At 40.0% G+C, this 13,210-nt stretch overlaps 2 long non-coding RNA genes and 1 pseudogene across 2 annotated transcripts; all 3 read left to right on the plus strand.

The window, feature by feature from the left end:
• The first annotated feature begins 5,776 nt into the window (after nt 1–5,776).
• On the plus strand, nt 5,777–6,233 carry LOC113012457 (uncharacterized). The gene is made up of 2 exons (XR_003270699.1): nt 5,777–5,983; nt 6,068–6,233. It is a non-coding gene; the product is annotated as an uncharacterized LOC113012457 (long non-coding RNA).
• Nucleotides 6,234–6,969: 736 nt separating this feature from the next.
• Nucleotides 6,970–10,214, plus strand: LOC113012387 (uncharacterized). Its single transcript, XR_003270692.1, has 3 exons — nt 6,970–7,046; nt 9,435–9,629; nt 10,134–10,214. It is a non-coding gene; the product is annotated as an uncharacterized LOC113012387 (long non-coding RNA).
• Nucleotides 10,215–10,246: 32 nt separating this feature from the next.
• LOC113012046 (uncharacterized) lies at nt 10,247–12,550 on the plus strand (annotated as a pseudogene).
• The last annotated feature ends 660 nt before the right edge of the window (nt 12,551–13,210 follow it).

Consider the following 13,210-nt stretch of genomic DNA (forward strand, 5'->3'; position numbering starts at 1 on the left):
TGTTGAAGTGGGAGAGGACAAAAGAGTGAGAGGACAACAGAGTGAGAAGACTAGGTGAGAACACATAGGAATGCTGTTATTTAATGTGGGAAATCAAAATTTGGGTTAGCAAACCTGGGGAAAAGAAAACTGACTGCTTAAGTTGGAAAATTGAGAAGGAGTCTGGATATATGCAAATATAAAAAACATATACATCATATACAAAATCACACACACAAGCAGAACATGCATTAACCCTACTAACACAAACACAAGAGAGCTCATGAAGATTAGACAACATCTTCAGCATGTGAATCTGTTTATCATCTTGTCCAAGTCACTTAGTGTGATGCAAAGACCAGTGGACTCATAGCACATTAGTTAAGAAATGATTAAATAATAGCAGAGAAATGTGTAGGAAAGGCACAAACACCCATGCAATGAAAATTAGCTTGTTATCTTTCATCAGTGTTAAAATAGTGTCAATTTAGCAGACACTTGTTATTAAATACTGAATTTATCCAATGCAAAAAATTGACTCTCCAGGTTGCAGGACAACAGTTTAACTTTTGTGGGAAAAAAAGATCCTGGTTTGACCAACCAGTGATCAGACAATAAATTTAGTTGTTAAAATGGTAAATTGGGAGAAGCTTCCTGCTTGATTGAGGCAGCACATGTAATTTACTGTATGAGGGAAATTGTCTTTTGTGATACTATTTTGAACATGCTTTTCTGTCGTCCTGTCAACTTAGTGGGTTAATAGCTGATATGCAAATTAGTTGATCGGTTTTAGATTAATGAAAGGTGATTGAATTCTAGCACGAGTGAATGAGATGTGTTGGAGTTTGTTGTGTGTTGAGTGGAGACTCTAAAACACTGAGTTTCCTGTTTTGATGTGCGAGTGAATCCTGTATTTAGATACACAACTCTGAATACGTCAGAACAAACTTCTTTTGTGAAGTGCATGACAGCATGTCACATGTTTTATGATGAAGGGAAAAAAGGAAAACTGAATAAAATAGATCTGTGGCCTAAATGAGTGAAGAACACAGACCTGGTGATTAAACTCATAAGTTAAAGAAGACATTAGGCTTATGTTGTGAGTGGTGCAGCTGATGGTTGGTTTGGAGTGAATCTAGCTGATGATTCTTCTCCTGTTGTGAAGTTGATGAGGAGTTTGTGTCATGACTTAACAAGGCCTTTTTATTTTGATACTTTCACAGTGCACTGAAAGTTTGGTTTGATAATCTCTGTTATTTTTCATTTTTATTTTTTGAACAGGCACTGATTTTGTTTGTCTATTTCTTTTCTTTAAGCAGATCTGCACGTCGGGAATTAAAAGTGCTATACGACCTGTCGAGAAAGCTGTTACAAGTGAGTTTTCTCCACGTTGAAATGGGCTCAGGAGAAAGCTACTTATTGGGACAATATTAAATGAGAGTCCCTGTCCTAAAAAGGATTCAGCGATGTAATCCTATCTAAACTTCTTTTTCTTTTTGAAATGACGTCATTTTGCTGAGAGTGGAAACTAAATGCGACGATAGGTTCCACTATCAGCAAAGAAAGAAAGAATGAATGAATGAATGAGTGAGTGAAAGGAAAACAAACTGACTGACTGGTAAAAGCTGACAAAAGCTGACAAGACTTTACTGATGTAACACGACTGTGTGAAGTTGACCCCCGCCTGGCAGGGGTGCAGATGAGTCTGTGTGTGCTTCCCTTTACAGAAGCAGAAAGATGACAGCAACACTCGAGGTTGCGTGATGATTTAATCTTTTAAATGCCATTTTCTCTGTCTGTGAATTTACTATGTGTGTGTTATTCACTACCTTGTGTTGCTTACAGAGGTAATGGTGACAAAGTATGCAATACGCCTGCGCAAGCGCTGACATTTGCATTTTCTTTTCTACAGCATTGCAGTTTTTCATGTGTTTGATCATGTGATTTGTAAGAGGATTAGTTAATGTTTTTTTTTACTATAGGATTTCTGGGTTTATATGTGTATGACATTCTTTCTACAGCTAGGGATGGCTAACTTTATGGTGTTTTTATGGCACCTCTGGAATGTGGATGGCCGACGCCTGCCCACCAGGATAATCAATGTGTGTTGCTAATGTTTGTTTTTTGAGACTGCATGTACAAGATTCAGCAGAAGCGGACAAGTGACATGAGACAAACAAATAAGAGATGCGGTGTTATGGAATAGTTAATATGGGCTCATTTGCTGGCCACTCTTGAGCCCATAAATAATATATGAGTGGAGTGACTTTGCTTACGAGAAGTCACTGATTACATTACTGTTGACTGAGTACATGGGATGATCCATGTCTGAGGCAAATTATGGTAATAATTGTAGTTTACTGATTTGAGAAAACCTGCACATGACACTTGTCTTGCTGATGTTGAATGCTTCTTGTCCTTATGATACAATTGTTTACAGGTATGGAGTTTGATTTTACTTCCAGATTTTGCTTTCCAGGCCATGATGGTGTGTATGCAGGCTCCTGGGAGAGCCCGGTGTTAAGCATACTTAATATGCAAAACACGCTAACATTTTCATTGCAGGATTATAGGTCCAGGGTGGTGCTACTCCGGAGGAGGTGCCCTGATGTTGCCTGGGACGTGATCTAGCTAATCTTTTTCTTTAAGACAGGGATCCAGGTTTGGTGAGTTGACGCATGGGAATGTCCATGCGTCAAGAGGTGGAGTGCAAGGATTAACATTAAACAATGTTTACTATTATTGTTGCAGTGATTTGTGTGATTAGCCGTTTATTTACAAGTATTAAACCTATGCAAGTGGTGCATCCATGTTCAGATGAGGCTTTGATGGCCTATAAGTGAAGTTCACTGAACTAAAGAATGTGGTTTGATGATTGTTGACATACTCTCCAAATAGTTTGTCTTCCTAGCAAGGAAATACAGGTGCAGCAGTAATCTCCTGAGAAATCTTCAGAGGCCCAGTGAGAAGCGTGAACTATTCCAGGCATAGCTGACAGCCAGGCAGTGGTTGAGGTCAAAGGTCAAGCTGGTTGGGGCCCATCATGAAATCAGACCTTGGAGCCACAGCAAGGACCATGAAACTGCCTGCAAAATAGAGGAGAGGATCGTCCACAAGATGGGAGCTGAGGCCAGGAGAGAGGCTTCAGGAGGATCAGAGATCATCTTCAGCACAGCAGACATCACACAGAGAGCTGTGCTACTGAGCTTCCAGGAGATTTTAAATAAAATGAAAGATTCAATATTGACGCTGAGGAAGACAGCTAAGGTGTACGACGTGCTCTGCCTTAAACCTTCAGCAGCGTTGGAACATGAAAACTCGAGGGATGAGGGGAGCGTGCCAAGCTCCATCGACAGCGCAGAAGGAGTTCGAGGATGACATCATGATTCTGTGAAAGCACAGGAACCAGAAGCTATGGTGGTGATGACAGCAGTTTACTATGAACATCACCTAATGTGCCACTGTACTGTGCATACGATGACACTCTGAAGGCTGCTGGGATCATAACAGCAGTAAGACAACTGAACCCTGCACACTTTCCACAGAGAGACATGTGATGTGCACACCTGGAGGAAGCATTACCAAGCTGAGATGTTTTTGAAAATGTTACTTTTTTATTTTCACTATTAAATTAACAATTTCTTTGTTTGCTTGTAAGATGCAGTTTGCCATGAGATGAGCTCAATGAGGAATGGGATAACTGCTAATACGTTTGTTAAACTGTGTACTTTTTCAGTAATTTAGGGTGATTTGACGTATGCTGAATATAACAATGTTTGCCTTAAAGCTGTCAGACATGAGGTATTCATACCTGGGAACTTTTCAAGCATAAAGGTCAAAAAGGGGGGAAATGTTAGATTTGTATTGTTGATTGTTATTTATGCTTAGAAATATTTACTTATATATGCTTAGAGTTTTGTAATTAGTTGTAGATTGGTAGAGGTTTTGATCCTTGATAGTCTACAAACTTTGTGTGTATTAGACAGCACTTTGGGAGCATGAGAGGTCATACCGTGTCTTATTGTTTTATGGTAGGATTAACGTAGTTGCGTCTGTTCTAGTCTAAGTGCTCTTTGTTTAGATGAACTGCAGGACTTCCTCACCGTGTTATCTAGGATGAACCATCTAGGGTGAGGGGGAGGCTACCCTCTTCCTGACCAAGGATGTTTGACCCTTTGATCAGCAGTCCACACACACACACACACACACACACACACACACACACACACACACACACACACACACACACACACACATACACAGGCAAGGTACTCTTTGTGTATGTAGACGTCATATGTTAATGAACTTATGCATATTCATGTAACCTCAATAAAAGGACAGTGATACGGGAGAACGGACGAGAGCTACTGGGGTCAAGCGAAGGAACGGCGTTTGTCTGGTTCTCTCCCGTGCACGAGTACCATGAAGAACTTTGCCTATTTGTGTCTTGCTTAGCAGTGTAATTATATTGTCTTCAACGTTCCAGCGGATGGGTTCAAGCTACAAACCTAACATTAATCTTATAGACTGGAAAGGACATTATGCTAGTACAGTTATAGTGAACAAAAAGTACATCTAAAAGTTAATTTCAAGTATACTTCTATATACTAAAACGGGGGCCAATGTAGTCCCAAGAAGCATTTGTAGTATACTTACCAGGTAAAGTATACTTAGACTGATTTCCTTTCTATATGTTACATTTAGAGTAATGTTTAAAAGTTACTGCATTTAGCAGGGTGTAGCTTTTTCTCTTCTTATTCTTTTTTATACTGGAACTTCATTTTATTTTTTATAAGGTGGTACTTTTAAGACACCTCTGCTTAACTCCAGTGAACTAACCAGAAATCCCGGAATATGCTCTGGTGGTCATTTTACACAAGTTCAGGTGTCACATCCATGAAACCTACACCACTAACCAGCATCAGTCCTACAACTTCACTCTCAAATTTAATAAATTCTGGGACAAGCAGAAACTGTATTTTTAGCGGTGCATTTTGTGGCAGGACAGACTGCTATTAAATGCAGTCTCCTATAGAAATAATTCCCTTGTAGCACCACTTCGTCTCGGTTCAGAAGAGATGTCCTGGATATACATGATAATGTAACACGGGTGTTTTTGTTTGTTCATGTTTAGCGCGTTGGGTTGTGTTTTTAAAGCGAATGTTACATTTTTAAAGCGTTTTATGCGACAGGTGTGTGTAGCACTTGTTACACATCTCAATGGGAGAGCCATAGTCGACACCACACCTTTACCTGTCGTACAACGTGACGTATGGCGCACACTTTCAAAACAACAATGGCGGATAGAAGATATTGATCGAGGCGGTTAATGCTCCTTTCGCTGGTTGCCAACCACCATTAAATAACAACAAGAAGAAAATATTGATCTGCTTTTCTTAGTTGTGCGTGTTTAAGACGCGATTCAGACTCAAACAAAGCTGCAAAGCAGGAGAACAACATGACCATCAACTATTCTGTGCCACAGTCCCAGTTTGCTGCAGCACATAGAGATGATGAGATGGTGGAAGAACAACAGAGACAATTTACGGACCGTTAAGATGTGCAACTTAGAAGCAGTCAGAGGTAACTGGATGGAGTTCAATCAGGTCAAATGCACAGTTGGTTGGATTATATCTGAAGATCGTATGCTATTCGTTCTAACTCTGCTAGACTCCAAATTTCTCATCCAATTAATGCGGGAGTATCTCAAAGTAAATGAAACATCTAAACTTAACACTTTTTCCCTAAGACTGACTGACATGGGAAACACTGAAGTTGAATTGGAATCAGCGAAACTGTCATGGTCCCCGTGCCTGCCCAGCCGGCCTCACAAGGCTACACTTGTGTTTTTTCTCTCTTTCTCCCCCTATCTCTCTGCCTGGGCAGAGCTCACAGCTGGCTCCCGCCCTTGGCTCTCACAGCTGTTGGCGATCAGCTGATTATCCGTCTTCTATTTGAGGCTGGGTCACAGATCCTCTCATCGCGGGATGATTGCGCTACTGACGTTAGTCTACCTTTCCAGCTCCCGTGGTCTTACACCTTTATGCCTTCGTGATTTGTGATTGATGTCTCCCTTTCCCTGTTCCAGCTTATCTTCCCGGACCTGTGACCTCCCCGCGGTACGAACGTGTGTGAGGACGTGAGCGAGCGTGAGAGAGAGAGAGCCTTCCCCTAATCCCCTGGAACCCTGAATTTCCCGTCACTGTATATATTATTGCACGGGTGTGTAAATAAATCGTGTTCTGAGACATCAACCTGCTCTGCGCTTGAGTCCCTGCTTTCAGCTCGTGACAGAATCGGTCTGAAGGTAAGTGTTTTTTCACTTATTCGAGAGAAGTCAGAAATGTGTTCTCATTACTGTTTGGTTTGATTTTTCAGCTACCGTGCCAGGTTATTTTCCAATCAAATGCTAAGACAAAATGTCAATAGATGATAGAAACATGGATGCTTGCACCAGGTAAATGGGCGAACTAACGAGGTTACGCCCATTTACCATGCTTAAAGGTGGTAAATGGTCGGTGTTTTCAGGTGTACTTGTACTACCTGTACAGTGCGGGGTGCTGACTAAGTCAGGCTAAACTCATTCAAGCGTCGAGCTCAAATATTTTTTCATTTTTGTGGACTGCTCACTTGTCTTTACTGTGCTTTTTGTCGGCACACATTTTGTGTTCATTGAAGCCTTTTGTGAATCATTTTGATCATGTCAAAACTGGGAATTGGTCCCTATTGACAATACTCTTATTTTGTTTTGGGTTGTTTTTTTTTTTGCATTGCATATGTTTTTTGGATAGGTAATTTGTCATTGAAGTTTTTGCAACTATGTTTCTTTGTAAATTTTGTGGCTTCCGTGCACGGAAATTTATATTGTTCAGTTTGCATGTTAAAAGCCACAAACATGTAGCTAACTATAGGTTTTCCTGTGGAACTGAGAACTGCCCTGCCACTTTCAGAACATTTCCTGCCTTTCGTTCACATATGCATAGGAATCACAGAACCAGAAGGGAGGCCACTGAGGAGGAGTCCTGTAAGTTCACTGGTGACCTCAGCTGTCAAGTTCCTGGATGTGGGTATGCTGCACAAAACTTCACAACTCTTTGTGCCCATCTCAGATTTCACATCAAAGATGGGGAAAAAAGTATTATGTCCATTTGAAGGTTGCTCTAAATACTTCAGTGTCCGAACATCATTTTCCAGCCATATTTCTCGAAAACATAAGCAGACAGTTCAGCAGTCAAGGCAACAAGAAATTGGTGAAATTGCCATAATACAAGGACAGGACACAGTTAATCTATTAGAAGACAGGGATTCACAACACAATACTACTGATGAAGATTTATTTCTAGATCGATTGGCTTTATTTTATTTAAAAATGCAGGCTAAAATGCTCTTGCCAACCAGCACTATACAGTGCATCATAGAGGAATTTCAGGATCTTCACAGCTGTGCAATGCACGATGTTGTGGCAAAACTGTCTGACAAACTGTCTGCATTTAATATTCCACAGGCAGAAGTGGATAACATCATTCAAGAACTTTCACAGAATGATCTCTTAACACTGTACAATAAAGGTGTGTTGAGATCTGACAAAACAAGGAAGACATTTTTCAAAGAAAATTTCAGTTATGTGGAACCCACTCAATTTTTTTTAGGATCTGACAGTACAGGCAAACAGCGTTATTTTCAGTATGTGCCAATTAAAGAAACACTGAAGTCTCTCTTGAGACAACCCACAATACGGGAACAGTACAAACAGTCAAAACTACGCCGATCACCAGACATGGTTTTAGAGGATGTCTCAGATGATCAAAATGTCAAGGATAATGCACTTTTACAGCACTATCCATCATCTCTTTCACTCATTCTCTACCAAGATGCATTTGAAGTGGTTAATCCATTAGGGTCTGGCAAAAAGAAACATAAAATCCTGGCAGTGTACATGACTCTAGGTGAGATCTTGCCACACAACCGGTCCTCTGTTGATGCAATGCAACTTGTTCTGCTTTGCAGGAACACTGACTTCAAACCTTTTGGCCATAACAAAGTTTTTTCCAGTCTTATTGCAAACCTTAAAGATGTGTAAGAGACAGGTGTTCTGGTAGAGGTTGGAACCATAATGAAGGCAGCTTTGATAGCCATCTTAGGAGACAATCTGGGCTCCCACTGCATAGGTGGTTTCACTGAGAATTTCAGCTGCAGCAAACATTTTTGCAGATACTGCTTAATTGACAGGGAAAGCTTTATCAATGATCCACTATCACTTGGACAAAAAAGAACAGCTGATAACTATAAAGACAGTGTTGAGGTCCTCTCTACAAGTGACCACTCGGTTGTGAATGGCATTAAATTTGACTCTGTGTTTAATTCACTGAAGTATTTCCATGTGTGCTCTGGGTTACCTCCATGTTTGGGCCATGATTTATTTGAAGGAGTGGTTTCCAGTGACTTGTCGCTATATATTGATACCCTTGTGCAAGTGGAAGGGCATTTCACATACAACCAGTTAAACAGAGCAATTGTACAGTTCAAACACGTAGGAAGTGATGCTTTAAGTAAGCCATGTGAGGTGAAAACAGGGCAGAGGCGGGGGGGTTCAGCAGCACAGAACTGGTGTCTTCTACGACTTCTGCCTCTGTACATTGGTGAAAAGATAAAACATCCTGTGGATAGTGAGGTTTGGCAGTTATGCCTTAAACTTAAAGACATTGTTGATATTGTATGTGCCCCCAAAATAAGTCACAATGACATTGCCTACCTAAAGATACTGATAGAGGACTATATACATCTGAGACACAGTAGGTTTCCTGACAAAGCTTTAAAAGCTAAACATCACTATTTGTTACATTATGCAGAGCTTATCCTTCACTTTGGACCACTCATTCGTTTGTGGACCCTTAGGTTGGAGAGCAACCACTCGTGCACTGTTCTTGTACATGCTTTGAAATACAACTTCGTCAACTTATGCAAGACTCTGACAGAACGGCATCAGTTACTGCAGTCCTACCTCTCAGTGGGCCAATTGTTTCCACCTACAGTTCAAATCATTGGAGAAGCAAGTGATTACAATCATCATCTTTACAACGCTGTCATTCAAGAAGCTGTGGCAAAAGCCGGCTGCACTAATCAGACCACTTTGGATGTGTCAGCAGTTGTCCACAAAGGTACCAAGTATGTGAAAGGCTATGTTTCCATTGTAGATGACACTGACGATGGCTTGGTTTTTTGGGAAGATAGCTGTTATACTTGTTAATGATTCTGGATTGTACTTTGTGCTCGAGTTGCATCACTCAGTACTTCTCATTGACCTTGGACTTCACTGCTTGCGTTGCCCTACAGAAAGAAGTGTGTGTGTGTAAATGCTGACAGTCTGATGGATTATTACCCACTACCACTTTATAACATGCCAGGCCTTTTTGTTTTCGCCCTACACCATTCAGTTTCCTCTTAATTCTTTTCAGGGATGGAAATTGAAGAGGAACTCACAAGGCTCCTGCCGGCACTAGACAGAGAGAAAATAATCTGCATTGTAGAACATCTGACGGACGTTATTGGTGTACAACAAAAAAGTGATCTTTTGTTTGTGGAGGCAGAAGATCTCAAACCCTTTCTCACACCAATTCAAATACGTAAACTACTTCTTGCATTTAAAGGAGGTTTGTGTAGGTTCTGTATAAATCATAGACTTGAGTCTATGATTTGAAGGTCACTCATAGACTCATATGTCACTGATTAGCTTGATTAGCTTTTTTTTTTCCTCTTCACCATACTACACATGTACTTTGACAGTATAATATTGAAGAGCGTTTTGGGGCTCACATTGTCCGGTAGATAATTAACACGGAAAACATAAACAAAAGTAGACACTAAATCTAACACCATTAACCTTTCATTGGTAGTGGTGCAACTAAGGATTTGAAATTGTGACATGCTGTAAAATATATTGACTCAAGGTCTTTTCAATGCAAGACCTTGAGTTTGTAGTTCTTTTGCAGTCCTGGGATTGCTTCTTTTCATCTTCAGACAAGGTCCCCAAAACTGCCTTGCCGTTACTACTCAATCCTAATTGAAGGGTTCATCTTTTAGTGAGGACATATTTGTTGACATAGTAGCTTTTTAAGGTAGCTTTTCCAATGATCTTTATTTATTTATTTTTTTAGATGGCAACAGACCAGAGAACCTGAATGACACCATTACTCTGGAGCCTTGCCCTGCTGCATCAGTTATAACATCAAGCCATCCACCTCACCCCTCCTCCTCCACGTCCACCACTATGTACAACCATTACTCCAGCTCTTGGGTCTCACACTTCCAGATTCCTTGGGAAAGATTTCCACTCCGACTGTCGCATGCAATCACAAGAGGAGACAGAGCTCATCCAGAGGACAGGAGAAGTATGGTCAGAATTGTTGTGGCGGCCATGCAAGTTCACTGCAGAAACCCTAAACGTGCATCATGTGAAGAAGTTGCTAAAATCATTGTAAACAGATACCCTCAAACATCTGCAGATCTTACTGAAAAGGGAGAAAGACTGGGTTGTGGACATTATTCACTACTAAGAAGCATCAAATCGTCTTCGTCAAACAAAGAGAACCAGGAATGAGGAAGACTGCAGTCCCAACAGTAGTGCAACCCCACCTAAAAAAGTTAGATGCCTTGTTGATAGCTATGGTTGTATAAATTGGCAGCCAGTTGAACTTCCTGAGGGGGAAACGCCAACTTCTTTAGAGGAAAAGAAACACATCTTGTTAACAATTTTCAATTCACAAGGACCTGGAGCTGTGGAGAGACCTGATGTGGATGACTTCATGTGCCTCACATATGTTTCTCAGCGGCAGCTTATGAACAGTTGTCCCTCACCTTCAGTAGCTGAAATTCAGGAGCAGTGGCCATTCTTGTTTACTCGGAAAGGTCTTTCGAACCACTTTTACAAACTCACAGGCATCGATATCAGTGAGCGCTTAGGTCAGGCCCTCGTAACCAAAGGCAGAAGGATTATTAACTATTTCTCCAGCCAGAAGCTCAAATGGAACCTTGGTATAAGGACACTCATCCAGCAGATAGAAAGTGAGGGAGTTTTGACCAACAACAAGGTTGGCACAGCAGCCATACTTCTCATGATGAAGTATTACAAGGAAGATGAAGACTCCCTCTTTGTCTTGGCAGATGTAAGCTTTTTTCACACAGCTCTATGTTTGATGCTTTTGCTTGCTGTTTTGTTTTTTTTTTTTTTTTTTTTTTTTTTTTTTTTTTTTTTGTTTGTTTTTGTTACATAAAATGTCTTGGTCCTTTTTCTGGCAGGAAACATCTACCAGGATGTTCCTTGAAGCAGAGAGCAACCTACCAAGCACCCCAAGGCTGATTATGCTTGGTAAGAAGTCATTCATGAAATGGAGCTGATTAGACCATATTAAAATTTCTGTTTGGCACAGGAGCTTTTCGTGGACACAGGTATCCAGTCTCTGTTTTGTTAGCTCAAATTTCTGTAATTTCCTTTATAAACCAAGGTTGTTGGACATGTGTCTCAGTGAATCAAGCAAAGTAACAATATCAAATTTCACATTACATATTACTGATCAACATAGCAGTCTAGCTACACCAACAGCAAAATACTGAAGTCAATACTGTAAAGTCTAACAGCAGCACAAACTATAAACTCCAAAATAACCATACAGTTGATTCATCTCCGGTAATTTAACTGGGCTGACTCTTTGTTAGGTGTGTTTAATCGGCAGAATAATTCCCAATTATGTACAATTATAATATGTTAAAACAGACTTATGTACATAAGGCCATTAATAATTAACTGTACGTAGGTATTTGCTTTATGACTATCTAAACAGTGTGAAGAAGTGAAGTACTGAAATTATTTTATGTTGCATAATGACAACATGTTGCCCCTATACATTTAAGGACAAAGTTCAATGACCGCCACCTGCTGGATGGTGAGTGCAGAAGGGCGTGTAATTGTTGAGCTGGACAGAGAGAACACCTGTGCTGATGTAATGTCAGTCTTCTTTGGTATTGAACCTGGAATACCAGGAGTCAGCGTGTGCAACGTTGGAACTAATTCAGAGGTATTTTTGAACAGTTAGCTAATAGTGATAGATGATGAATAAATTATCCCTAAGTAACTCATTATTTCAAATCACAACTCAATGTTACTGCATGCTACTATTTATTATGGCATGTTTTAAGGTTTTTTGTAAGGATAAACCCTGAAGAGGGAACAAAATGTACCTCCAAGGTTGGGACAAGCAGGAAGACTGGGACCACTGTGAAGCGAAAGGTTGTTCACATTAACCCTCATGTCACAACTTTCCTCCAGCACCTTACTGAATTTGAGTGGAAAACTTCAAATTAGGTAACTGTTTTTGCCATTTTTAGTGAATTTCTTGTATAATTTAAGTGACCAATGTGTTGTCACCTGTGTCTCCACAGATGATCCATGGCCCATGCTTTCTGGACATTTACACAAGACGAGCAACAATGAAGACAAGCTCTCTCGCCATCTTGCAAGACGCTGTCTCTGTCCAATAGGTTTTTTTGAGTGCAACAGTTTTGATTTTTTTTCCTTCTTTTACCCGTTTGTTAAAAATTATTTCAGCTAATTACACTTTAATTGTCACATGTATTGGCTCACCCTACAAATCAATGTACTCAGTCCACAAGGCAAGATCAGGGTTCAGTGCAGGTCAGTCAAGTTCCTTCACACCACACACGCTCATTCATGTCCTTGTGGAACCTGTTTTGTGCATTGATTTGGTGGTGTGAGCCAGTATTTTGGACAAAGTGTATATAAAGGCAGACGTGTGGGGCTTGATATTATATTCATATTATATTTATATGTTGTCTGCCATGATATGGATATGACATAATATCGTTATTGTTTGTACACCCATCTGGAAAATAATGGATTACATGGTTTAGTAAAAACAAGTGCTTCCTCAATGAAAATATGTTTTCAGTTCTTTTCGGTTTTTGATTTTGGAAATGTGTATTTCTGCAGAGGAAAATCAGAACAGAAATAAAAAGTGGTGTGAAGCACATGAATTATATTTTGTGTGTGTGTATCTATCTACCTATCTCAATCAATCGATAGTGGGTATATATATATGTTTTTATATAAAAATATATATAAATAAATATATGGTTCTTTTTTTTTTTAATACAATACAATTTTTTTTGGAACCCTCCAGTCTCTTACAGTATGTTACTGTTTCTTTAAATTACGGTA

The sequence above is a fragment of the Astatotilapia calliptera genome, chromosome 19, assembly GCF_900246225.1.
Source record: "Astatotilapia calliptera chromosome 19, fAstCal1.2, whole genome shotgun sequence".
Classification (NCBI taxonomy): Eukaryota; Metazoa; Chordata; class Actinopteri; order Cichliformes; family Cichlidae; genus Astatotilapia; species Astatotilapia calliptera.